Here is a 27,639-nt window from a genome sequence, read left to right on the forward strand (position 1 = left end):
TAAGACATTTGAGTCGGCGTACCGTACACCGTGCTCTGCTTTGAAATGTAAGTGATGACAAACTGGCAGCTAGAAGATGAAGGATCATTGCGGTTATGAGTGGCAGCAGTAATTGTGTGTTCCCGCAGAGCGACTGGACAGCGTGGACTCACAAGAACACAGAAAAAGCTGGAATACAACATTATTGCTCACGCGGCGTTTTGAAAGCATTTGTGATGTAAAACCAACACTGACAAAACAGAATGACCTTTGCTTAATGCTAACGTATGGTAAATGAAGTCATTGATGGGCTAACAGAAATGAGCGGAAATTCTTCTTCTTAAAGTACGCTGTATCTGTTAAATTCCTATGTTTGTAGTACAATAAGCTACTGCTGTAGTTTGTGCTTTTCCAGTCTCCATGGTGAGCATTGGTGGGCAGTCTCTGGACGGCATTACACCTGCTTGCAATTAGCATAGTTGAGTATTTAAGAGTGGCAAAAAGGTGCTGTAATTTTTTTTTAATTGCTCACAGTCAACTTTTTTTGGTCTGTTTAAATTTTTTTGGGGTACTACTGTGTTTGCTTTGCTCGCGTTTCTATTAGGGGTGTGCCAAAAAATCGATTCTCATAAGAATCACGATTCTCATTTAGTACGATTCAGAATCGATTTAAAATGTCCCAAAATCGATTTTATTTAAATTATTTTATACTGTCTTCCATTTGTTTGCATGTGCCTTTATTGGAAGCGCTGTTCATGTTGTACCCAATTTGGCTACTTAGGGGCAGTGTTGTTCCACGCGGTCTGATACAATGTTAAGTTGTAGCCACATTAAAGAGTAGAAGGAAAAAGTCACGATCAAGTTATGCCAATAAAAGTTTTTTTTTTCAGCGTGGAGCCGTTATTTTGAATGATAAAAGTGTAGCAGGTAGCTTGCTAATTAGCATTAGCGAGTCAGACTGGAGTAGATCATTACGATTCCTCGAATTGAAGCAAAAATCATTGTCAATCAAATCATTTTGAATAAAAAATCGTTCTTAAACGAAAAGCAATTCTGAATTGAACCACACACCCAAAAATCGGAATCGAATCGTGAGACATTCAAAGCTTGCTTGGTGCCGATAGCTCGCTGTTAGCTAGCAGCCGCCCGTCGTCAGCACTTCCGGAAACAACTTCAAAATAAAAGCGCTACAAATGCATTGATCTACATATACTACTTGGTAAGGTAAGGTTTATTTTGAAATTGGGTTTCTCACAGCGTTAGCCCCGTGTACTGTCATGCATACTGCCGTTAACTTGACTACGACCGTCTCAGCGGGTATCCAAGGCAGAAATGACGCGGACTCGTTTCAGCCCTAGTATTAATAATTGAATTTCGATTAATTGCACAGCGTGTTACCTCGATTGTTTTAGAAACCGGAATTCTGACCTTAACCCGAAATATTGACTACATGCAAACATAGTCACTGCAGTGTCTCCCTGCTTAAAACACAATCTCCTGTCAGACGAGTTTTATAAAGTGAATGACAAGGCTCAAATAGGTTTTTCAACACTCATTAATATATCAGCCTACAAAGACGAAAAACAAACAGGGACAACACAAAATATCCAATGGCCTGTGTTTAAAACAAGTGGGGTTACTTTGCATCTGCCCATCCTAATTATACTGTCCAAACACTTTGAGCACACACACACCACACTAAACCCTGCTTCAAACTGGAGGTGTACGGTGTTCTGCAACTAGTTCTTATGAGCTGCCAAATGTCAAGGTGTTGCTGCGATTCGTCGCAATGTTGTACATGTAACAGCCAAATCAAAATGCCATCCCCCATAATATGTGCCTCTAAAATGTTGCTTTTATCACTGGAATAGCACAAAAAAAGTGTATATAAAAGAATATGAAAAAATCCTTCAGTAAAAGACTTTTCAACACATTTAATCATCTGTGTGACTTGTAAAATACTTTCTTCGACACTGTTTTGCTAGGTTGTAATTTCCTGCTATAATAACTATCCGTCCAAATTTGTTCCACCATGAAAATAACTGCAGAGAAGGCCATGCTCCAAAATGCGTCACCATGCGGTACAGTCAGAGTTTAAATGTTTAATTATAAAAGAAAAAGTCTACACTTCCATTTTATCCAGACAAAATTCTGCCTTCCTATCAAAAGATAAAAAATACATCTAGCTCTACTTTGCTTGTCAAAAGAAGTAGCGTGTGATAAAAATCTATTTTATACCGAGCAGCATGCCTGACTTTTAATGCATTTAGTGACCATGTAAGGCTTTTAGAATGAATTTGAGTTCATCTCAAAAGGTGTTTGATGACTCATCCGGAACATGCTTTTTCCACAAGAGCATATTTATGTCGGAAAATCTTCTTCCGTTAATCTGGGGTCAGGTCAGAAGGGCAGCAGCCTAAGAAGAGAATCCTCTCCCCAGCCACTTTGTCCAGCTAGATCTCTCGGGTTTTACAAGGCATATTCTCCAACACTTCACCAGAGAGGCGTCCTGGAAGCATCCTAATAACCAAATATCCACTGACCGAGCTTCTCACCCTATTTCTATGGCAGATTTCGAACACAGCGGAGAACGCTAATTTCGGCTGCTTGTATTGGTGATCTTTCTTCTGGTCATGACTCACAGCTTGTGGCCATAGGTGAGGGTGGAAACGTAAACGGACCCGTAAATTCATAGCATCTACTTGAACTCTTCTACTCGCATTCGACATCTTCTAACTGGAGACAAAGGTTTCAGATTTGGAGGTGCTGATTGTGCTCATCCCAACCACTTGACACTCAGCAATAAACCACTTTAAGAAGAGTTGAAGATTGTGGCTTGATGAAGCCAACAACAATTCGGCCAGACACTCTGAACTCTGCGAAATGCTGGCCATAAATGTTATGAACGGAATTAGTGGCAAGGGCAGCCCTCACCAGAAATGAATTTCACTAACTGTCAACAATGAGGACTGAGCACTGACACTGATTGTACCGGGACCAAAGTGGCTGTATCAGGAGGCCCAGTACCCCGTCCTCCAGAGCCCAGACCAATGAACCCCCTGATGGGCACAGTCGATTGCCTTCTCCAAGTCTATACTGCACATGTAGCTTGTTTGGCTAAACTCTCACGAACCTGAGCTGGTTCACCGTTCTGTCCACTGAGATTCTATTTGCTCCAGAACCACCTAATAGATCTTACCAGAGAGGCTGAGGAGAGTGATCGCCCTGCAGTTGGAGAACACATGTACAGAATCGAGATTTGTCTTCTGACAGTTGCTATTTTTTTCAGAAGTTCAAGTTCAATGCGAGCGCAACCTTTCTTGTTATTGCCATTGTATGCCGCCACGGAAGAGGACCAGCAAAGAGCTTCATTTACACACAAATTGCCACACAGATTGAAAATGTCATATGACAATTTACATACGACATAGTCCTTCCATAGGCTATTCTGGTGCCAGAAATGGACTAAATATGTTTGATGGAAAATGGATTGTCAGTCGGCAACTATTTTGATATTCTGATGACACATGACCTATGATTAGAGGCAAAAACAGACCATGTTTACTGGAGTCCTTCAACGGGCTACATCTCATTTTCTGGCCAAACACTCATATGCTTTTCCATCAATCGTTAGAACTTCCATCCAACAAACAACCCTTTTTTCCCCCAAAAAATTACAATCATACCACACTGGGACACTAATGTATCATGGTCAAATGAGAAGATAGAAAAAAAAAATAGGTCTCATGGTATTACAGGAGGGATCTTGGCACCAGGACAGAAATATACAAGAAAATGTTGGCAGAGTGGAGGACAGGGAGCAATGGAAACAGCATAAGCGAGTGAGGGAGGAAGCGTAGAGAGAGTTCGACAGTAATAAAGCAGGGTGACTCTGCAGCCAACACCAATAATAGCAGAGAATAACATGGAAATATTATAAGGGCATCACTCACTATCACCCTGAATATCTGCTGCCTCCATAACGCACACAAACGCAGACATTCAGAGCCCTATGCCCTTTGCTACATTACAGAGGTCTCTGTAATCATGTTGACTGACAACCTTATTGCCAAGCAATGTACCCATCACTCTACATGTCAAAAGGTTATCCGTCTGACTTGACTGATGTGTTTTTAATGGATGTAGTTCATAAAGATGATGACCGTCTTCATTCATCCCTCAATGTTGTTTTATTTCTCTCCCCGAACAGACTTTTGATACAATAAGGGATTTTTAGAATGTCTAAACTTTTGAATGGTGAAATCATTGGGCTGTGCAGGTGAAAGTCTTAAGAACCCCCAACAATTTTGAAACTCTGCTCAGAACTAAAATGACAGTCCAGGGTTGTGAAGGGGAAGTCTGGCATAGTGAAAATAAATACATACATTTAAATCCTCCCGTTAGGATAAGACATTCAAAAATAAGTGCTGTGCTCCTCTTCACATTCGCGCTTTGCTTTATGCTTCCCTGACTCTGTCATTGTAATTCTCACAGTAGTGCTGGCAGGCAGCTAACAGCTAGCGGCAAACTTACCGCTAACAAATAAACCGTACCTGTGCCTGGGCTGGCAACCAATATGCCTGAAAATTGTATCATCAATCACACTCTGACAGTTTAGTTTTGCTTCAGAAATATTATCAGTCTCATATGTATGTATACATTTCCAGAAGTATATTTTTCAAATTGGAAGGATTCCGGTCATGTAGCCATAAGGCAATTCTTAGATGTAGAGAAAGGAAAGAAAATGTATTTGTAGGTATAGTGTAGCCTAGTGCTTCTCAACTCTGGTCCTCGAGTACCCCTATCCAGCCTGTTTTCCATGTCTCCCTCAGCCAACACAGCTGAGGACCGTTATCAGGCTTCATGCAGAGCTGATCGTTTGAAACACCTGCGTAGGCTGTGGGAGACACAATAAAAAAAACTGGCTGGATAAGGGTACTCGAGGACCAGGGTTGAGAACCACTGGTGTAGCCTAATCCTGATATAGAATACAAAGATTCTGAAACAGAATTTCGCCCCTATAGATTCAAAGATTCTGACTTCTGAGTGTAAAGATAAGCAGCGTGGTGCGTGCCTGCGTGTTAACCTGTTTGTGAGCATGCCTTAATATAAGATAAGAGAACTAGAGTATCGTGAAAGAGAAAAACTACAGTCATTTTGATCATTATTTCTGGACATCATCATAAGGCACGTGTCAGATGGACTGTATTACATTAGAGACGCAAAACACATGCACACACATGCATAAAAACACACACGAGCTGTGTAAATGGCCCATACGCTGCAGTTCTGTCCTATGGGGTCTTTTTAAGTGGGTGATTATGTATAAATGCTCATGTAATGATGTGTTTCCTTACATAAATGTCCCCATCGAGCATTGGATGGCTTCAAGAGAGCTGCATCCCCAAAGACATCATAATGGACAAGCCTTCATTGGTCCTCGCAAACAGAAGGGTAATGTGAATGTGGCGCAGTAGGGAGTTGGGCAACCAATTATTTTTGGTCAAACTATTCTGAATAAGACACAAGATGGTTTAATCAAGCCTGTGGTTTGGTTTCCTTTTCTGGTTTTATTGACCATTAAATTTGTTGCAGGAGTGAAATGTTTCCAGCACTCTATATTACGGTATGTTCTATACTCTAAGATGTTTTAAACATTGTGAGCCCCCCCCCATGTCTCCTTCATTTGAATAACCATGTGACACAATAGATCTCCAACCTTTGGTGATGCCAACCTTAGTCGTTTGGGATTGAGCCTTTGCCCACCAATGATGAGAGAAAGAAAAAAAATCAAGACCATCCCAAAACTTTGATTTCATATCCACTGAAGTTGGATTTAATTAAAACGCTTAACTAGAATTTAAATGTCAGTTTGCAACCTTGATCTTGACTTGTACCACAAATTAAATGAAGCGTATTTATTGGAATCTCAGTCTCCCTATTCATTGTTTTCAATATGATTTTTTCTCAAATGAGAGGAAGGACATTATTTGTTCTGTCCTCTACTTTTATGACGACACTTTGCATACTGCTGCATCCGTTGCCTGACACCCACAAATTCAGACAGACAGATTGAAAAAAGTTTTGAAGAACAGTCTTGTAAAATGTGCTTTACTGCAGAACTGAAAGTAAACAAAAATCTTTCATTCATTCAGGAAAGAAAATCCTATTTCCAAATCTTCCCTTTGTCCTGTCCTGGACAGTTCCCATACCAAGCATTGATAGAGTCTACTGCACTGTGACCACAGGTCCTCCCACCAGGAAATATAATCTCTTCATGTAAAAAAAAATACTGTACAAATCAACATGCAATAAAGGACAGTAATGTTAAAAAGGCTGCTTCTATCAATGATGACTCCAACTGATTCAAATTCAAATGGGTCAATTATTTCCCTCTGGTTTAGTGCTTTTGCTCACCAAAGACAGACATGTTGCACTACGCTCATCACAAGAATCTTTTCTTCCCCCGTCTGTAACTCCTGCTGCAGCTGAAACCATTGATCTACTACCAACAAAGTAAAAAGATGTGGGTGCAGCAGGATAATGCAGAGCCAAATCAGACCTTGGGTCAGCACTGCAGCTAAAATTCTTTCTTTTGAAGTAGAGTAAAAGTATGCTACATCAATAGAAGGTTTTTTTTAATGGAGGGAACTTTTCAAGTCTGTTGACTTGAAGTACAAAAATAGTTCACAAATAAAGGTCTACAGGATAAGGAAAAACATGACGCTTTTGTTAATTGATGTGATAGCACAAATGTGACATCAGTAAAGGCAATTTTTTCTCTCTTTGTTAATGTATTTAAAAAAAAACATTTTACACTTCTGGCCTAGAAGTTTTCACAGAAATATTAAATCATTAGTGATTGACTATGTTCTGATCCGACTTTAGAGCTGAGGATCGATCCCCTGTAGAAAATATGAACCCTTTGAAATTACCTGATTTCTGCATAAATTGCTCAAACGTGTTCTGTTCTTAATCTAGTTCCCTCCCCTAGATGGTTCTCTTTAAAGACGTCTTGATAAACTTGGACTGCTGTCACTGATAGCAAAATTAGTTCTCGTCCAGGCTATAGGTAGTGAAGCAACCCCAAACCATGCTGCCTCCTTCACCGTAGTTTGAGATGGGTTTTGATGTAGGTGCTGCCTCTCATAGGTCAATTTTGATTTGGGGGAGGAGATTTACAATTGCCATTGAGGCGATTCTCACATTTTAGAGATTAGTTAGATGTTAAAAATTGGCTATCATGTTTTAGTGCGCATACGTGTTTGTGTGTGCGGAAGCATGTAGATGAGGAAGTAAGCCAGAGCTGCCACCTGTGTGCATATCGCAGCCATATGGCTTTTGGTGTAGCTGATGATCGGGCCAGCAAGTGCAGGTTACAAAAAGTTGCAGTGAGATCCAGAGATTAACTGGAACATGTGAAGTATGCGAGCCATCTGCTCATTGGTAACCAATCTCCACCCCCTCGGTTTTTGCGCTGAGAAAGGAACAAGATTCAGATTTTGCAGATGGTGCAAACAAATGGATTTGCATTCTCCTATTAAATTTTTTTTTTTTTGTTGCCATGTTTATGGATGGTTTATGCCAAGACTGTAAAAAAAAAAAAAGATATTAAAGAGACAAAAATCACATTTTTATCTTGCTGCAGACATATTTTATTTGTGTCCGTCTGGGTCTGGTTCCATATTACTGCCCTAAATGAAACCAAAAAGGCTTTTCATTATTTTTATATAAAATTTGAGTGATCTCATAAAGAAGAAGGTAAATATGGCGGGGGGAGAAGAAAGAAACCTTCTGAACTTTGTTTTCTTCTTGTGGGTTAAATTGTATTGGTGTCTAAAATCCGTTCCTTACCCTCTAACCTGTCTCAACATTGCGTAAAAGACATCAGTCACAAAGGAAATCTGAAAGTTTAGAGTCATTCATAACCAAACCATGCCCTTCACACTGGTTATGTAGTTTCTCCTCTTTTCTGTGATGGTATGCTCCGCCTCTCTCCTTTAACCTCATCACTCTTAATTTTCATTTTCTTCTATCATTGTGCAAAGGTGCAGATACGACACATTCTTCAATACAATTTCAAATCCACGACCGGCTTTTGATTGGAGGAACTTCTCTTTTTCTTTTCAACGCCAAACGTGACTGAAATGGAATTTTTATTCATTAAGGTTTATCTTTAATTGGGATGTTGGAGGCTGAAAAAGAAAAAAAATGCTCTGTTCATACATTTATGACACTAAGCTTTTGCAGCAGTCTTACATTTGTCAAAGGTGAAAAAACACCTACAAAAACGATTTAATTGCAAATTGCTGGTGTGATGCGGCTCTCACAACCTTGAAATACTTGTACGTTTAATTTAATTCCCCTCAGATAGTTTTTGTGACATTTTCCAGCTTTTGATCATGTTTCTTGATCACGCGCTGCTATGCGCTCTACCTTGTGCTTATTTCTGTCTGCTGACAGTTACATGTCAATCGTTTATAATCCACGATCATTTGTACAATCTGAATAACAAAATAATCCAAGCGAATTCTCAACAATGTCAAGCAAAACCCTTTCCAAACGCAAAATCCTAAACAAAAGCATGTGGGCAATTTGCTACGCGCCCTAAAATCGACTTAAAACAAAGTTTGTAATGCCTCATTTAGGAAATTGAAAGCCTGTCTAATCCAACCTCTTGAGTAAATATACACAAGCGGTTTAGTGCATGAGCTATCAGTCATTTTCATACTATACACATTCACTGACAAACTAAGTGGCAGGGAACAGCCTGATCCAGACATATACACTCACATCAACACATACTTACAGACTACATCGTAATCCACCCCTGATCCATCTGCTTAACTGGCTTTGAACAGGGTGAATGAATTTTGATTCGCAATCTCTCACTGTTGACCGGCTGTACACCATCTGACTGTCGCTTTCTCCCTTTCACACACACACAAACACGCCGTCACAAAATGCTAACATGAATGAATGTCATGAGTGATTTCCGTTCATAAATACACCAAATTAGTTACACACAGTTTGCTTTGGGATGGGTTGTGATTGGTCTAAGACATCCCGACCAGTCAAAACTGCGGTCATTAAATTGAAATGAAATTAGGCAACATGTAGCAATAAATAAATAAATATTAATAGGGTGGTCTTTCATATTTAGGTAAAAATTACTGTTCTGTGAAAATTACTATTTACCCCACACTTAAGAGTATGGAAATGTGTGTTTTGTGAATATAATCAGTGTTGTCACAGTTACCCTAAAAAGGTAACTCACTCACTTTATTGATTACTTTTAAAAGTAACTAAATTAGATTATAAATTACTTTAATAGTTACATTCAAAATAATACAGATAAGACAAACCTGCTTAATTAACATAAAATGGCACCCGGTTTTAACACTAAGTGGCATTTAATAATAAATTTTTTTTTTAAAAAATTCATTTCAAATACAATAAAGATGTCCTTTTTGACAAAATTATTTTAACAAAATTATTTTAATAAAAAGATTTCTTTGGATTTAGCTAAACATAAATATATTTTTCAATTAAATCTAAAAAAAAAGAAGGCAACTTTTTTACTTAACAAATGTAAGTGTTAATGGTTGGTAATTGAATGATTAATGGCAAAACTAATAATGGTTGGGATGTGGTGTGACTTTTTTTTTTTTTACTACATAACAATTTTTGTTTTTAAGATGACACAAACTCAAAATAGTGACTGTACTCTCTCTGACACCTTCCTCCATTGCTGTTCGTGGACACATGAGCTGTCAATGCGCTGAAAACGATTATGTCGCTCCATCAATTTGAGTACTAACGCAATGCTTTTCACCATGTTCAAGCTGTAAATACCAGAATTTCCCCTTCTTATGTGTTCTATAATCTCATCGGAAATAGTAACAACGTGACTGTTATTGGATACAACCTGTGTGCGTTACAAGTGCATCAAACCTCCCATAAATACGTCCACATTTTAGCAAGACCTCTCAGTAATAACCAGACATGCCGATACCTGTGACGAGCCAAAGACAAGAGTTCATACCTTGGAAGTTTCTTTCCGTCACCTCATTACAAGCCAGTGAGACATATCAATAGCAAAGTGTGTAAGTAAAGCACATACTACTAGCTTGCCAATGTCAATGTGTGTTGCCAAAGCCCATTGGGAGGACAGTGTAAACATCATTTCATCAAGAAAAGCTTACAGCAGGTTTTTGTTCCTCTTTTAATCAAGAAGTTGTGTCTAGCGCTAATAAAACTGCTGCTATTGCAAAACCCACATTAATCTCTTCGGGGGGATCCAATATCTTAGCACAATTAAGTCTTATTTCGTTGACATGGTTAGTTTGACCAGCCACAGTCTTATATTGTATTTTTGAGTAAACACGAAACCAGCTGCATCCCAAGATGACTAATTTTGCTATACAATCACAGGAACACAATACAATTTTTGTATCTTGCCAGGGCAAACTATTAAGTTGCACATGAGCTTAATACGTATCTTCCACATGCTAGATACTTCATCGTTCATACCCCGCGCTATATTGCAGAATTTTACAGAGGTACAAGATCATTAAGAGCAAGAAACAGAGACGGTCTCCAAGCTTCAGTAACAGTCTTTGTTGTTTGAGGGTTTCTACTTACTGTAACAATGCTAATATCCATTAGCTCGTCAATAGCAATTTCACATTATATGTAAATGCTTACGTTAGCATTAAGCTCGCGGACTTTTGCTAGGCGAAATAAGATGGTTTGGTTGAACATTTATGTGGAAAGTATTCTTATTGATAAATGATGGGTCTCTATAGTCAAGGAAATATATTATTCACATAATATAACCAAATAGCCAGCAACCAGTATACCCATTGGAAGAGCTTTATCAGATTTTCCTTTATGGAACAAATAATGCTCAGTTTTGACTGATGTTGTCAGAGGTATAATATATTATCAGACGATAAAAACTATTACCTTTGATTTTCACATATAGAGCATATAAAATACAATGTCTATTTTTAAAATGCATTTTGTTGTCATCCATCATCATCATCACAGTCTTACATTTATATCCCCTACTGGACATATTCAGATTTTGTCTTCATCTATGTGTTGGCATTCTGAAACTAAAAACTAAAAATAAAACCTCTGAATTCCTCATTTTAAGGCTTCAAGATTCAGACCTTTTCCAAACGCGCACACTTTTGTCATTGAGGTGAGAAGCCATGTTGAAGTAGGCGGCAGAAAAGAGGCTGAATTTATTAAACCCACGCAAAAGCATTCAAAGTGCGTCAGCAAGTAATGAATCGTCAACGAGCAATAAATAACCTTTGTGTGTTTTGAGTTTCAGGCAGAATTATCAGTTGCGGGGGTGGAAGGAGGTACTGATGAGACAAGGAAGGAAGACAGAAACACTAAAGTGAGTCTTAATGGGAATCTTATTTGGGAGGATTCAGCACATCTCCACTGTGATACTAATTAACACATTGAAGCTAACCTCCAACCAAAGTTAGAGGCTGATGACAGTGGTTTTAAATAGTCAAGCCAATCTTGAACAATAATACCACAAACATCTAAATCTCATCAAAAAAATTCCTCCAGTAGCTTACTCAAAGGTTTTGCTCGTTTTAGTATATTTGATATTTTATTGACAAGCCCTGGCCATAAATGGAACATCAAAGCCTTTTTTTTTTATAAAAACAAAATAAAATAGATTTATGGAGGAAAACTTTATAGCAGTGTCTGTTGATAGTATAATAGATTCAAATACCATGAATAATCTTGAATGCATTTCACTTGAATCACACAATTACAATGATATTCTAATAATTTTGTGCAATATAATTTTATATTGATATTTCTATTTTTCTTTAAACATGAAATCCCCTCTATGTATAAAATATGCTACACAGAATGCACCCTCTTAAAGTAATATAGCTGACAATCGTTGCATAGTAGTTCCAGTCTACAGCGAGCTATGTTGATGAATGGTCTTGAATCATCCCTCAGCTCTTTGCGCTGTGCAATTTAGTGCTGAATGAGTATGAGCAATTTCTGAAGATGATGACAGACTGCAGTGATAGTGAAACGTGAGCCAATAAACTGCAAGAGCCACACTTATGCTCTTCACTAACTACACAACATTCTGAGCACCTGAATTGAAATCCCAGACCCGGAGGGGGAACATCAGCAATAAGTGTTTGAGACTTCTGTCAGCTACTGTCAGGATGACAGATGAGATCTTCATTTTCATGACCTACCAGATATTCATGGTATGGCAAAAGCATGTTTAAATGTAACATCAGGAAAAGGTTAACGCATTTTGGAGAGCTGTTGAATTATGCCAGGACATTGTTTAACTGTATTTTGCAGTAGGTAGGTACAGTCGTCCTATTGGTGCACCGGCGGGACCCATTCGAGGATCTCACCTCTAACCATCCAAATCCTCATTCAAACCAATGGCTGGCCAGGCTACCAGGGGCCAAATTCCCTGTTCATGCCAATGGTGGCGGTGACAGGGATAGAGGTCCTCATTCTAAACAATGGCCAGACTTATCTGTTTTAATTGTGTGTATAGGATATACATTTAGCTGTAGCTAAGTTGGTCTTTATTTCAGATAATTGCAGTGAGTAAAATTAATTTTTACATATACAATTTCAGTTATGAACTTGGGGACAAAATGAATTAAGTTTAAGTCAAGGTACTATTTTACAACCATTTTGTATGTCATGAAGAAAAAACGAATCACTTGTGTACAATAATTTCATTATAATTAATTGAAGCAGCTCTACACCGTCGTTATAAGCTACTGGAGTGTTCATGGGAGTTTGGCCAATCAGTCCACATGTGGTTTGCGGACTTGGAAAAGGCATTCAACAGTGTTCTCTGGTGGTGCTCCAGTAGTTTGGGTTCTGGCGACCACTACGACAGACCATATGGTCCCTTTACAATTGGAGTAGCAGCTTGGCTAACATTGCCGGTAGTAAGTCTGACTTGTTCTCAATGGATGTTGGACTCCCAAGACAGCCCTTCTACACCAGTCTGTTCATTTTGGGCCATCCAAGAGATAGATGGTGTCCAGTTGGTAGAAGATCTCATCTCAACAATTTGCAGGTGATGTAGTTTTGGCTTCATCGAACTGTGACCTTCAACATCTGCAGTTGAGTTCAAAAATGAAATTCCATTTCTTTTCTCTGGGCCATATAGTCTTAATGAACCAACTACTGTCACCCAGTTAAAAATATTTATTTCAAAATATAGGGACATGTGTCACCATTTTAACAATAATGGCGGACCACAGTGCTGTTGTACCATTTTGTACTAAACTGTATACTAAACACTCAACAGGGAGCTGTTGAATAACTGCACTACTGTATATTAATTATTCTCATCTTGTCAAATCATTCACAGACTATCAGACCTCCCCATGCTTTTGTCTTTTTGTCACAACTCTCATTATGGGGGAAAACAAGGCATATTGTTGCTTTTTGGAAGTTGTTATAAGACCATCCCTAATTTAACAGGACTAAAAAAAAAAGATGAAAAAGAGGAACATGCGGAGGCTTTCAAGGCTTGTGGTATCCGTCCATCAAACAGCAGGTATTCCCAGCAGGTGTTGGCCGGTGCATCAGCCATGTTATCATCTGTTATCTTGTCGTAACAGCAGTACAACTGCTGGGCTTAGGAGGGGGCGGGAGTGTTATCTCCGTTGAAAGGAACAAACACCACCCCCCTCTAAGCAGGACATAGTGGATCCGGCATCACTGCAAGGCACTAGACCTACTGCAGTTAGACATGGCCCCTGGTTGGTGGCAGAAGGACTTAATTACCTATTAGTGATTCATTTGGGACTCACTGCAGAGAGTTGGCATATAGAAAGCCAAGAGAGAAGAGAGAGCGAACAGCTGAACAGAAAGCTGGGGGATGGGTTGAGGATGAGCTTAACCATCACACAGTCAAGACAGGCACAAGCACAGGACATTTCACAAGGTATGAAACCCTTCCATACCAAGAGTACAGTGAACCCCTGTTCATTGCAGGGGGGTAGGGTCCAGACACTAGTGTTGTAGTTCTTGAGATTGGTCTTGATCTGGAGACTATTTTTAAGGGTCTCCGTCTTGTCTCGGCATCAAAGGCCTTTTGATCAAGATCGGTCGAGACCAGGCCAGTACTACGGTAATCAGTGAGAAATGAAGATTTGAGATTTGTTTCATTGTACTGTTTCAAAAACTAAATAACAGAATTTGATTTTGTTGCAAACATAGTGAAAAAAAGAGAATGAGAGAGGTCAAACCATGTGGTGTTACGGAAAAAACGTGATCGTATCATGATATCAGCCATTTGTTCAGCTAACGGCAACTTAGGCAAGGCAATGAGGTGCACCTTTTTGGACAAACGATCCACTACCGTCAAGACGGCAGTGTTACCTTGGGAGGACGGGAGTCCCCTATTGAAGTCCACAGAAATATCTGACCAGGGTCTGCTGGGGATGTGGAGCGAAAGCAAAAGTCCTCTAGGTGATTTGGATGGAGTCTCATTCCTGGAACAGATAGAACAAGCTGCTACATATTTTTTCGGGGACTTCACCATAGATGTCCAATCCAGGTGCAGAAAATAAAAACCCTGCCACAGTTTGGCTTTAGCTACTGGTGTTTCTAGTCAACGAGAGCTCAGTTGAGTAGAAGCACCTGTGGCTAAAGCCAAACTGTGGCAAGGGATTTACTTTCTGGACCTGGATTTGACCCCCCCTGCGCTTCACCATAGAACTAAATACAAAGAGACAACCATTCACACATTGAGAATACACAAGTGGGTAAAGTGAGCTGATTGGTTGATACCCAAAGAACAGGGTTGACGAGAACAGGGGGAGACAAATGCATAACAACCACACAGGAACAAAAAACTTCCAGTTAAACCCAAAGCCAAAAATAAATTATGTTACAGAGTGAAACAAAAACACATATCGTGACATTTTAAAGATAATTAAATGGATGTGATAAACAGAGGTGGGCATTCCATCAATATTGTCGGGAGGTTCATCAATCCGTCAATGACGGACGCCCGTTTTCTTGACGGTTGACGGACTAAGTATTGTTGGAAGTGGGTTTCCGTCCGTTAATGTAATTGTCGATCGAAAGATTGACGGATTCTTATTTAGCTGAGGAATGACGGATTGACGATTAATATGCGGTTCGGCTTGAAATATTAAGTGATTGATGATGACAGATGGATTGACAATTGGCAAATGACGGGTGCTCAAAATTTATTGGCGCACCCACCTCTGGTGATAAATGGTATAGAAAATGAATGGATGGATGGATAAACAGATGCATGACGCCTAACCCTAAAAATGCGATCATACCCTACAACCCTATCCAACCAAACTTGCTCAAAGCCCACAAACCCTGCCTGTGGCCCTACAGACTTTTTTCTTTTGTGGACATGAATGTTACATTTAAAATTACAATTTAACCTTCTTCCACCCAAGGCATACTTTGTCTCGCTGACCACACATCCATTCAAACTGAAATGAAGGACAAGATGGCAGCGTTTACTTGACCTCCAGTTATTCGGGGCCTAGAGTGATCAGACTGAAAGAGGAATTGGAATTAATAATGTAGACTGACTAATATGTTTACTCAACTCCAATGATGGCTTCAATAAAATATGAAGAGTACAGTACGCTATTACGATATGTATTGCGAGAGACATACTATTCCCCACTACTCTATTTGCCAGCCAAATCCATCAAAGGCTGTTGGCTGTGGTGGCTTTCCGGTCACCTCTGACCAAATAGAAAAGGGGGTTTGGGTCACAGCATCTATCATTTCTATTTGGAAAAGGTTTCACCTTCTCTTGACATCTAGACTAAGAACACACCAAATGGATTTGGTTCAACAAAGTGGCAAATGAATGATGAAAGTGTAATAGGATATGCGGGTTATAACCTGTGTGCCTGGGACTATGCATACACTTTCATGATTATTTCCTTTTGGTCCAACGTTGGGCCATCTCACACATTGACAGCGTGAACCCTCAATTTCTATGTTAAGGTCTCTCTTCCAAGCACTCTTTTTTTGGAAGATGAAAATAAAAGTTGTGCAATCAGGATGAGCAAAGCAAAGTCTCGAGCAACAGATGTAGAAGACATGTAACCTGCAGATAAATGGGAATCAATTACAGATTCCATTTGAATGGACGGGTCCGAATGTTCTGCGGTGTTTACTGCATGAGAAAATGTAACGTTAAATCCAGACATATTTGACGTCTTTTACATTATTTTGTTTCGAACATCACAATACGCGTGTCTGAAGACAGAGTGTCTGAAGGACAGTCACTCTGATTGATGAGTCTGATTAACAGCTGATTGGATGTGTAAATCTTCGCAAAGGTCACGTCTTACCTGCTGGCCTGTGGCCTTTAAGTACTCTGCGCTCAATCACAGTTAGAGTAACTCGGCTGTGCTGTTTCATTACACTTACACCATCCGTAATTATGGAGGCCATTGACAAATGTTGAAAAACAAAAAAACAGGAATTAAAAGGAAATTATGTTTTATGCAAAGTACAGTGGTGTGTTGAGATATGAAGGACCCGGATCAACATTTTTATTTTTTTTTAAACACTACAAGCCATCGATTAGACAATTTTTAATATATATATATATATACACATATTATACACATGCTTTTGTATTTTATTTATTTATTTTTGCGTTGAATTTTTTTGTGGGAATGGGTGTTTTCCCTGTTTTTCTTGACTAGTACCTAACGTAATATTATTCACTATATTTTTTATTTGTGATCATCTGTGTCATCAGGGATATAGTGGTCAGTTACAAACGTCGGCATTATGGGGGTTCCAATTTTTTTGCGATAACCCTGTTGACACACATTTATTATACAGATCCAAGTCCTGTCTAAGATACAACCAACAACCACAGCTTTCGCTATAAAAATATGTACGATCAATAAAGAAAAGCATCTATGTGAAGGCAATCAAGGCAGAGTAGATGTAAATTGTAGCTTCAAAATGCCCTAATTATTACCTAGCTTTGAAACCACCTATGGGCTTATAATTGCTTTTGCTTGATTTGTACAACAACTGAAGGTATTTAATTTGCATCAGATGCGATTGTGAGAAACAATATTCAATCCACCTACTCTGCATGTTGTAAATATGTACTGCTGTCAACACCAGCACAATAGCTGAAGGTTATGGCACAAATAAAGGAGAAAAGGTCGGGGGGTTTTTTGAACAATATACAGACACAATACTAGGGTCTTTTGATTTCATTAATCAAACTGTAATGCCTGCCATATACATGTTATTAAGGAAATGGCTGCTATATTGGCTCAGATGGATTTGTACAAAGTAGCATTGGAAATGATTATTGTTGTCAGAGAACAATGGTGAGGCTAAACTTTTATGTTACTGTAAGCAAGCAATCAATTCAAGTACAAGTCATTTGTCTGTGTTTTCAAATAAGCATTCACCAGTTCGCAAAGCAGTTTCTCATACAGTCGCAAGTAGTAGTATGTGAACCCTTGAACCAACATTTATGTTTCCTTATTTTCGTCAACTGAACACAACATGCAAAGCGGTGTATGTGAACCTTTGGATTTACTATCGGGTTGACCCTGCTTTGGCAGCAATAACCTCAACCAAACATTTCCTGTAGTTGCTGATCAGACCTGCACAATGCTCAGGAGGAATTTCGCATCTTTTCCTCTTTGCAAAGCTGTTTTACATTCTTTGGATATCTGGTGTGAATCGCTCTCTCGAGGTCTCGCCACAGCATCTCAATCGGGTTGAGACTTTGACTGGGCCACTCCAGAAGGCGTATTTTTTTCTGTTGTTGATTTTACATCTGTCCTGTTGCATCACCCGCGCTGTGTTGACCTTCAACTGGCAAGTTCTCCGACAAAATGCCGTGATGAATTTAGGAATTTAGTTTTTAGTGTTGTGTGTTCCTTCCACAGAACTCAATTTCTGTCCACACAAAACGCATTTATACTGGTGGTACATTCATTCAGCTGCTAATCAACAAATCCTATCGTCTCATAACCAGAAACCCTAAAACCGCACTTGCACAAACAGCCAGAGGCCTCTTAATCCCGTTATATCTATATGGCCATACACTATGTATCTTGCCATTCAAGGAATGTTATCTCTCGTTGGTGTGAGAATAGTCAAGAAGTTGCCCGACATATTGCACAGATAACCCGCAGTGTCAGAGACATGCTAACGCTTCTTGGTGGACTATTATTACATTCTTGAGCTATCAACAGCTATAGCATGTTTGTCCAATCTCCAACTTGCACTACAGCACAATAGCTATATAGTAGGGAAGTGATTTAGTCACGCAGATGGCACATTAGTGACGCCATGTCATCATTAGTTGATGTCTCCATGAAATGAGATAGAGAAGCATTGCCTTACATTCCCCAAAATATTTCTAATTATAGGATTAGAATATTCATTTTATGTTTTTATTTTTTAGTGCGTGTCACTCGATGTCGTGGTTTGTGTGCATGCGTGTTTTCATGTTAGAAGTTGTATTTCGTCACCCTCTGAAAATAAATGCCCAAGTCCTATTTTTTTGCAAAAATTATTATTTTTTGCCTAAATCATCTCCATATGATGCAAATGGTTAAAAAAAATTGTGTTTCCTGAAAATTTTGTAAAAATTACTTGATTGGTTGATGATTATGTCAAGAAGGCGTTGATTTATTTTTGTAATGTATGCATTTAATAAAAACATTGAATTGGGAATCACTCCCTGCAGTGATGCAGGCCTTTCAATTTGTATTTTATTTTATTAGGAATAACCACAATCTACACTAATACACTAAACCAAACTTAGAAAATATTTAATATTTTAGCATTTTTATTTTTCCATCAAAAGCTTTTTGTTTTTGTTGTTTTTTAGTTTGAGGTGTCCCAAAATTAAAACATCATCAAAGTCACTGTTTTGCTTGACAAGCTAACTTACTACAGTGTTTTTGGTGAAACCAACAAATCTTTTACTGCTCGTTACAAAAGGACGGAAACATTTAAAAATAAACTCTTTTTCTGCTCTTAGGTTATCATACAAAATTCGGTGAGTGTTTCTTACAATATCAGTCAAAGTACTATATAGGGAACTTGCAGGGAACGAGTTAAGAATCTCACATGCGAGAAACCCGTGAAGCTCATGTGTGACTTATCAAATGGTGCGTGTGAGATGGATAAGGCACTCGTACGATTTACTAAGTTGCGCTCGCGCGTGAGTGACAAAAAAGCAAACACATTCATGTCTAAAGCTTTTTACTGTCTTCTATGTAAACAATGGAGTAGACATGGATAGAAGGAAATCCCGATGGCTCATGCAAACAAAAGGAAAAAAATGGAAAAAAACAAAACAAAGGAAAGGAAGCAACTATATCGTGATAATTGTGATTCTTGTGCTGCCAACTCTGTTTTACAATCCAGTCCCAGGGAAATGTAGCTAATGTGTTGCTGAATAATTTAAGCGCAATTGTGCTTGAGGACATATTGGTTCATACGTCTTATCATGGCCTACGCTTCACCCTGACGGTATTACCAAACCCCTGTGGATTTTTTTTAAAGCCTCTCTCTTCTCCTTACCTCATTGTGGCGGCTAGACAACATGTGAACATGAGCAAAGTTGTTATTTGCTCTACTGTGATTTATGAAAGTAGTGCATTTGACAGCAAAATTTATAAAAGTTTACCATGCCTAGAAGCCACTTATCCGACCGGCGAGAGAGGGCAAGTTGACTACAGCACATCTTTGCACAAGGCGCTCGCTCACAAGTACGCAATACAATCAACATATATCAAGACCTTGCCTTTTGCTGCTGCGCATTCACTTTTATTCACATTTTCCACAGGATGCACATCATGCTCTAATCCTGGTGAGCTGTCAATGTCAAACACGTTTTGTACTCATGAATTCTCAGCACAGGGTAGAGCTAAAATCGGAATGATAAGAAAGGCAGCTTCTATTTTGAGATGAGAGATAGATCAAAAGCGAGCAGAACTGTATTGGCAGCATTGGTATGATCCGGGACTAGTTTACCTCAATCATTAAGAAAATTGAACTTTCCTGTTGTGATTTAAGAAGCCAATTCTACCAGTGCGCAACTTGTTTGTGGGATCCCCCACGGATCAGTTTTAGGCCCCCTCCCACTGTATAACCAAAAGTATTTTTTTTAAATACACCGATATCGTTTTTTTAGGGCTGATACCAATGCCGATTATTAGTAGTCAAGGAGGCCGATAACGGATATTTGAAGCAGATTTTCTTTTTCAGTAAAATAGGGAACAAATATTGGCGTCAAAATTATTTTAAATACAAATGTCAATCTTGATTTTGTTGTATTGTCTTAAAGCATTCATGCTTATTGAAGAATTTTTCATACTTTTCAAAAAAATAAAATACATCTAAGACAATATACTTCATTGTAAGTTTCTAAAAAAAAACATTTTCACAGCTCGCAAGGTTGTCAGTAAGTCTTAAAAAAGTTAAATGGACACTTAAAGAAGTAAATACCATAGCTCTTTTTTTCCCCCTAAAATAAAAAAACTGAAATCTTAAACTTTCACATTTCTTTGTTTTAAGGCTCAATCCCATTACTTCCGCTTCACCCTGCACCCTTTGTCTCGTTTATCTCTCCCTTCTACTTCTTTGGGGAGGCAAAGACGGGAAAAAAAAATGCCTCTAGGAAATTAGGAACGTACTATCGCTATCCACTGCTACGTCGTCACATCAAGCCGCCGCAACTGCGTGCTGGTTGTGACATAACGGACGCGACAATAGTGAGCGTTTACCAAAACTCACAATTGTGCCAATTTCTGCCAAAGTATAGAACATTCGATAAAAACACTATCATTACTACGACATTCAATAAATATTAGCATAATTACATTTACGTGTCTCCTGCGTTTTGTTATTTCCTGGTGTCGCCATTAATTCCGCCATTGTGTTACCGAGGGGGCGTGACTGTAGTAAGGGACCTAGGTTAGTTGGCGTCTATCTTCGTGAAAATGGACCTGCAGCCCTCGTCTTTAACACTCCCCCTACATTTTACAGAGAATTGGGAAACAAACGTGCATTCATAAGGGGGAGGGATGAGATGAGGGGTAAGAGGCGGTATTGGGATTGGGCCTTAATGTCGAAAAGAAGAAAAAAAAAAGGTTCAGAAAGTTCCTAGGGTCAGCAGTATCGCTTATAAAGTTAACTGAAGTTTAAAATAAATAGTTTCCTGAGATTAAAATGGTTTTAGCGTGACCTTTTATCGACAGTCAGATTTGGAAAAAAAAAGGCCGATACCGATATTCGTCAAATCGCCCAATATCAGCGCCTTGATTAATAGTTGATTCAATTAATTACAAAACAATCTGACACTGTATAAATAAGGATTGAGACTTTACGCCAACTTGAAATCAACCGCTTTTGTGGTCTTCATGTTTGTTGTTTATGTTTTACACTCAATGGATGGGCAGGCACTCCAGAGACTATATGTCTAAATATTCATATACAAGCAATTAAGAAGTCACTTTTCCATAACGCGTCCCCTTTAAATAATATTATTAAGGCTAATGAAAATATATTATTGCATTAGCAGAAAGTCCTAGCTGCTGACTTTATGGTTCTCGTGGACTCATTAGCTTTCATTACTATGGCAGTTTAGATACATATGGACCCATTCTCCAATTTTAGCTGATCTATTATCTTGACCTCACCTTGCAATGAAGACAGGATGTACTGCCTCCAAAAAGTCTGCTTAACTCATTAAAAACCATTGAATGTATAATTAATGCTCAATTATGCAAATGTTATTACATTTTCATATCCCTTACTGAGTAAAATTAAATACATCATATTGAAACTTGAATTATTTACAAGGCACGGGGTGTAGTTTCACAATCGGCACGAAAAGAGATGCGCTGAGAGAAACGCAAGGGTGTGGGGTGAACTACGGTACATTTAATCTCAACCAAACTGTTTCAGGTCATTAAGAGAACAATATTACAATGCATGTGGACTAACATGATGAAAAATTCATCTATTTTCTTTACAGTGCTGCTTGTCATCATTAGGGTGACTGATACAGGAATCTCTTGTCTTTTGCATGGGTTACATTACGCGTGTGAATACCCGACTCCACAGTTAAAATGTTTTTCTATACTTTACAGTATATCCCAAATTAATCTCCCGAACTCTTAAAATATATTCTTCTCCTGTCCAAGCACAGGGAGAACCTTTAAACTACAGCGATCCATGAGTAACAGAATGAAGAGAACACAATTTTACACTAATTTGAGAAGTGTGACGTGGCTTCTATTCTGTCAATTTGTGAGCGAAATCACTGACCCCGTGTTAGTTCATCTACATCTATTTAACACTGCTCTCCGAATTGACATTTTGCTGTCGGTCACATATCAGGGATATTCTTTCTCTATATAAATGCAGAAACATATATTTCATGGGATAGTGAACACAAGGTGACCAAGATTGGTGAGATCAAGGGTCAAACCAGATCACTTCCATTCCCAATATTTTTTATTCATCACAATTTTCAATTATCTTGAAACTTTTTTTCCCCCCATCTTCGAAAGTGAAGATGGGAAGGATCATTTTCAATACGTTTCTATACTGTAACTTTGTGCCGTTTTATCCAATGCTTTTGTTTTACATCTCAATGTTGTTGATTGTTGACTACACTATAGTTAGAGCTGTCACTATCAAACTGAATATTCACTCAAATATTGGGTTGTATTGACTAAACTGGTAGCATTACAACTCTGCTGGAAATGTCGACGCTGTAACGTGGCCGGCGAAGCTTCGGGGCAAAACTTTATCAACCTATTTATCTGTCCCAACCCTACTATCAGATCTTTACAACAAACAAAAGAGGTCGCCACAGAAATACAAGGTAATACCTAAACCGTTGTTGGATATTTAACTGCTAGCTTGCTGTCAAGCTACGCACAAGTGAGTGGGTGACCCTGCGAGGGGCATAAAGCCCTGAGAACTGTGGTAATAGGATCGTAGGGAAACACAAAGCCCTCCACCAAAAAGGAGCCATTTTGTTTGTGTTTCAGTAATAAATATTGTATATATTTTTGGGACGCTAATTAGCTAACCACCAGGCTTCCCTTCCCTTTCAGGTGGGTTTTTACATACTTGGCCCAAAAAACTGGATCAGAAATTTTCTTTAACCACTTTTTTACCTGTTGTAACAACTACGCTAATGAGTGTCTTTCGTTTAGGAGTAGACACATCTTCAGGCGGATTAAAGAACTCTTCAGGCATGTTGTCTTTATAGCCCAATGATATAAACACAATACCGTTTCTCCCTCAGCCCCACAAACCCTGGAAGAATCGACCAGCCATCACCATGGCAACTGTTAGAAAGTGTAACACGATCCATCAGATCCAATTAAGAGAATGGGATCAGATTAGATTTTAATAGATTTGATTGCATTAAGGATAGATTAGGTTGATTGCATTATTAGCTTTAGAAGGACAGGACGATCGCGTGCCAGACAATTGGCGGGGTGGCGCGACTCATTTTGTCATCTTGAAAGCAGAGAAAAGGAGCAGTGGATAGAATGCAGCAATTTTTGACTAACAATCAATGAAGAGATCAAATACGTATCATTATGCTTGTCAATCGATAACGTTTCAAAAATCCAACCAGAAAACACTGCCATCAATATATTACTTAAAAATTCAAATCAAGTATTTTACAGTGAAATAATCCCTTTTTCCGGTATCCTTCCCGCACCTGTAAACAACTCCTGCCCATATTTTCACTTATTCCTGCAGTTCACAAATGCTAACAGCGTCGTAACTATCCTAATTGAGCGGAACTGCTTGAACTGGATGCCTGCTCCACCTTGATAGTGAGTCATCACCTTTCACCTCACATCCTGACACCCACCATGATAAAGCTCACTGGCACCCATTAAGACAGGGGGGCTGTAATTGCCTAATGTTCACCTGAGAGCGCGCACGCACACAGGACAAATGATTGGCCACAATGAACCACTAAATGGCTTTGATGGATAGGTGTGGGAGAGTCGTCTCATTTTCTCTTGTGGAGCATAAAGGGCTTCAGCGGCCCACCAGGTCAAAAAGCTATCTATCCCACCTTCACACTGCTATTAATCTGACTGATCTTTCACTTGCTTCCTCTTCCTTGTTCTATACGTCTGTCTGCCGAATAGCACGGTCTATTTTCACTCTTCCTTACATTCTACCTGCATTTTTTTAAATGCACAAAAAAAAAAACTATTACAATACATCAAAAGACAATCGCAAACTTAATCTTCCCGCAAGTGTTTTCACCTTCAGGTTTAATCAGGAGATCTGTACATGTATTTTATTAATGACTTCATGATAGTAGCTACCTGAACTCCTGTTTTATTTCAGGATTTATTTTATGGAGGTACAGTGCTTCTGGGAAAATTGGGATTTGGTTCATAATTTATTGGCTAAAAACATAATGTTGAAGTTAATGAGTTTAGAATTACACAATTAAATAATGAATGAATGTTTAAAGAGATGGATGAAGATGATTAGTGGTATTTATTTCATTGTCTTATTGAGCGTGGTTTTTAATTAGGAAACAAAACTATTCTTAGTTTTGTCCACGTGCTTTGTGAATATCGAATAACAGGGGTGGTAAAAGTGCTCACAAACATACTTTTATTTTTCTATCGATCAACCTCAACTTGTTGGAATCAAATTGTCCTCAGTTCAATTTAGTTTTAAGTTGTATGTCATTTGTTGGACATCTTAACTGAAACAAATGTTGTATATCAATAAATTAACCTTGGAGTACTTTTCTAATTTAATTTTAGTAAGGTGATAATTTAATCAATGTTAGGATGTTTTTTTTTTCCATTGATACCACGCTAGCTTAATTAGCTCCTATGCTAACTGGTTAAGAACAAACTTCGATACAGCCTACATTGGGAACAACTTTGATGTTGTCTTTCTGAAAATATATATAACAAGGTTAAAAGTTCTATCACCGCCGCACTGCGCATATATTTTTCACCTTCACTGGTTGATGCCCATGGCATTCTATCTACCTCAATGTATTGGAATCAAATTGTCCTCAGTTCAGTTTAGCTTTGAATTATAAATACAGTACATCATATGTTGGACATATTGATTGAACTATTAGAAAAAAACGAGTTATAGAATTGTCACTGATGGTGGAGTGGAGTGGAGTGGTTCACTCACCTTTTAGCTTTCAAATAAACTTTGAATTGGCTGCAGCGCCTCGTGGCCCTGAACACATAGCAGAAGGATAGTGTTTATCAAATTTCTGTTGAATAATTTTCATCCTTTTGGACTCTAATTATGTTTGGCTATGACTACATCAAGATATTAAGCCTGGAGTGGCACAGCATATATGACTAATTTAATTTTGAGTAGCGCTCTAATTACAGTAACAGTCAGAATATTAAGCAACAGGGTGGCAAATCAATGTTAATGTTAGAGTACTTTCTTGGGTAGTACATGCTAGCTCAATTAGCTGCTATGCTAACTGCTAAAGAACAAACTTAGCTTTAGCCTACAATGAAATATAACAAAGTTGACAAGTTCTATCACACCGCCCTGCGCAAATATTTGTCACCAACTACTGGTTGACGCTCATGGCTTGAAAAAAAAAAACATGTCTTCCAACCTTCAGTCCCAAAGTCCCCAATGTAAGCAAGATGTATTAGACCCTCCAATGTTGTGAAAGTGTCTGTCTAACTCCCCGCCCCCATTCATAACTCGCCTTCTCTTATGTTTGTTTAGAATTCCTGGGGATTCTCATCTGTATACTCCCACATAGCACTGCACAGAAAGATACATTTCATATTAGAAACAGGGGCGCAACCTCACCTCCAAGAGTGTCATCATTATGCTCAGAGCAGGTGCTTTAAAAGTAGACAGCGTTCAGGTTAATGATCGGTTTCAGTTTCAGCGCTCTAATGCCAGAAAAATGCTGCGAAGATGTAAAAGATGAGACAGAGCATCCTAAATCGATGACCATTTCATTTCAAAAGGGACAATTGAGTTTATAAATGACTAATTGAGGTTAAAACAATTTTAGGAACAAATATAATTCAATGTATTATAGTCAAATATTGTATAAAGCAATTGTTCCTTCAAGTCCTAATGAACATGATCTTAATGTCTTACAAAACAAGATAGCTACTATGCTAATTTAGACTGTATGTGTGCTAGGCTATAAATTAGAAGTAACTCAAACATCTTTCTTGTCATTTATAGCCTTATTTGCCACAATTGTTGAATGCTTTTTCCAACCGTCAACTTCTGGTGTTCAAAAATAAATTTCAACCTAATTTGAAAAATAATACATACAATTCATTTATTATGTCTTAGTTATGCTAAGCTAATTTTGTAAAAATAAAAATGTAAAAATGTGTGAGTCATTTTACAAGTTTGTTGGGCCAAGTGATCAAAACGCTATTTTTTATAATTGTAAAAAATACAAAATAATAACTTTTGCACTTAAACCCCATTTCATTTAATTAATTTTTGAATTCTTGCTGAATTAAGAGTTTAATCAGCGCTTCTACTTTTTGCCACAGTACTTATTTATTTATTTTTAATACAGGCATCTGTACTTTAAGTACCTTTGTCCTCCCTTTCTCATGTTGCTAGATAATTGGTCTTGTTGCCGCAGTTACACCGGACGGCAGCAGAGGGAGCTGTGACTGTAGCAACAGCTGGCTCTCCAGTGGTGCGTTTCTGCAAATTTAATTGTCTGAACCTACAAGCATGCCTACTTCAGCATGCATGTGTGCACGCTCACGTGTGCATGACTGTATGGAAATGTTGACTTGGAATTGTGTGTGTGTGTGTGTGTGTCTGTGTGTGCGTGAGAGAGAGAGAGCTTGCTTTATACTTATACTAGCCAGTTTCCATGACGATAACCATCACGATTCCGCTTAGATGTCCCTGCGTGCGTTCGTATATTCATACAGGTTATACCCATTAGCGCAAATAAAGTTGGGCAATAAAGTATAATTTTATGCTCTGTACACTGTGTGATACAGGCCGGAAAACTACATCTTGTATCGTGTGCACGGTATGTGGTAGCGTATTGCTTTGCAGAGCATCTACCCCAGAGAGCCCTTGTGTGCTTTGACCCTGCAGTAAAGATGGTTTGAAATCATAAAAATGCATCACATTGGAATGCAATGGCACCTGTTAAAGGTGCACGTTTAACATAACAAAGGTATCAATCACAATTATACTGTAAATAATGTATCAGGTGTGAATTTGTTTCATGTTTTTTTTTTTTAAATATGTGATACTAAAGAGACATATTGAAGATACAAAGTATTCACATTTCCATTTGATATTTACTAAAGACTGACAATGATGTATTACGTCTTATAGTATATTACATATAATAAGGGCATTTTTTAAGCATACTGTTTTTTTAATTCCAAAGTAATATATCTGAATTGCATACTTTTTTAAATTATTTTTTTTAAGTAGGCCCCACATTTATCCATCAAATAACAGCTTCTCCTCTTGTGGACTCTATGTTGGCTGGTGCAGCTTCACATTTAACTCATTCACTGCCATTGACGGCTATAGACGTCAAAAATTCATTTGAAC

The 27,639-nt window shown here is 38.4% G+C and overlaps 1 long non-coding RNA gene across 1 annotated transcript in view; it reads right to left on the reverse strand.

Moving 5' to 3' along the window:
- LOC147155788 (uncharacterized) overlaps positions 1 to 25,745 on the reverse strand; it is a 39,672-nt gene extending 13,927 nt beyond the window's left edge. Inside the window, exons 1-3 of the long non-coding RNA XR_015091902.1 lie at positions 25,685 to 25,745; positions 25,237 to 25,284; positions 14,401 to 14,513 (exon numbers count right to left, since the gene is read on the reverse strand). This is a non-coding gene — a long non-coding RNA (uncharacterized LOC147155788). The remainder of the gene's footprint in view (positions 1 to 14,400; positions 14,514 to 25,236; positions 25,285 to 25,684) is intronic.
- Positions 25,746 to 27,639: the final 1,894 nt, after the last annotated feature.

This window comes from Leptonotus elevatus, chromosome 21, assembly GCF_054856555.1.
Source record: "Leptonotus elevatus isolate MCC_2025b chromosome 21, RoL_Lele_1.0, whole genome shotgun sequence".
NCBI lineage: Eukaryota > Metazoa > Chordata > Actinopteri > Syngnathiformes > Syngnathidae > Leptonotus > Leptonotus elevatus.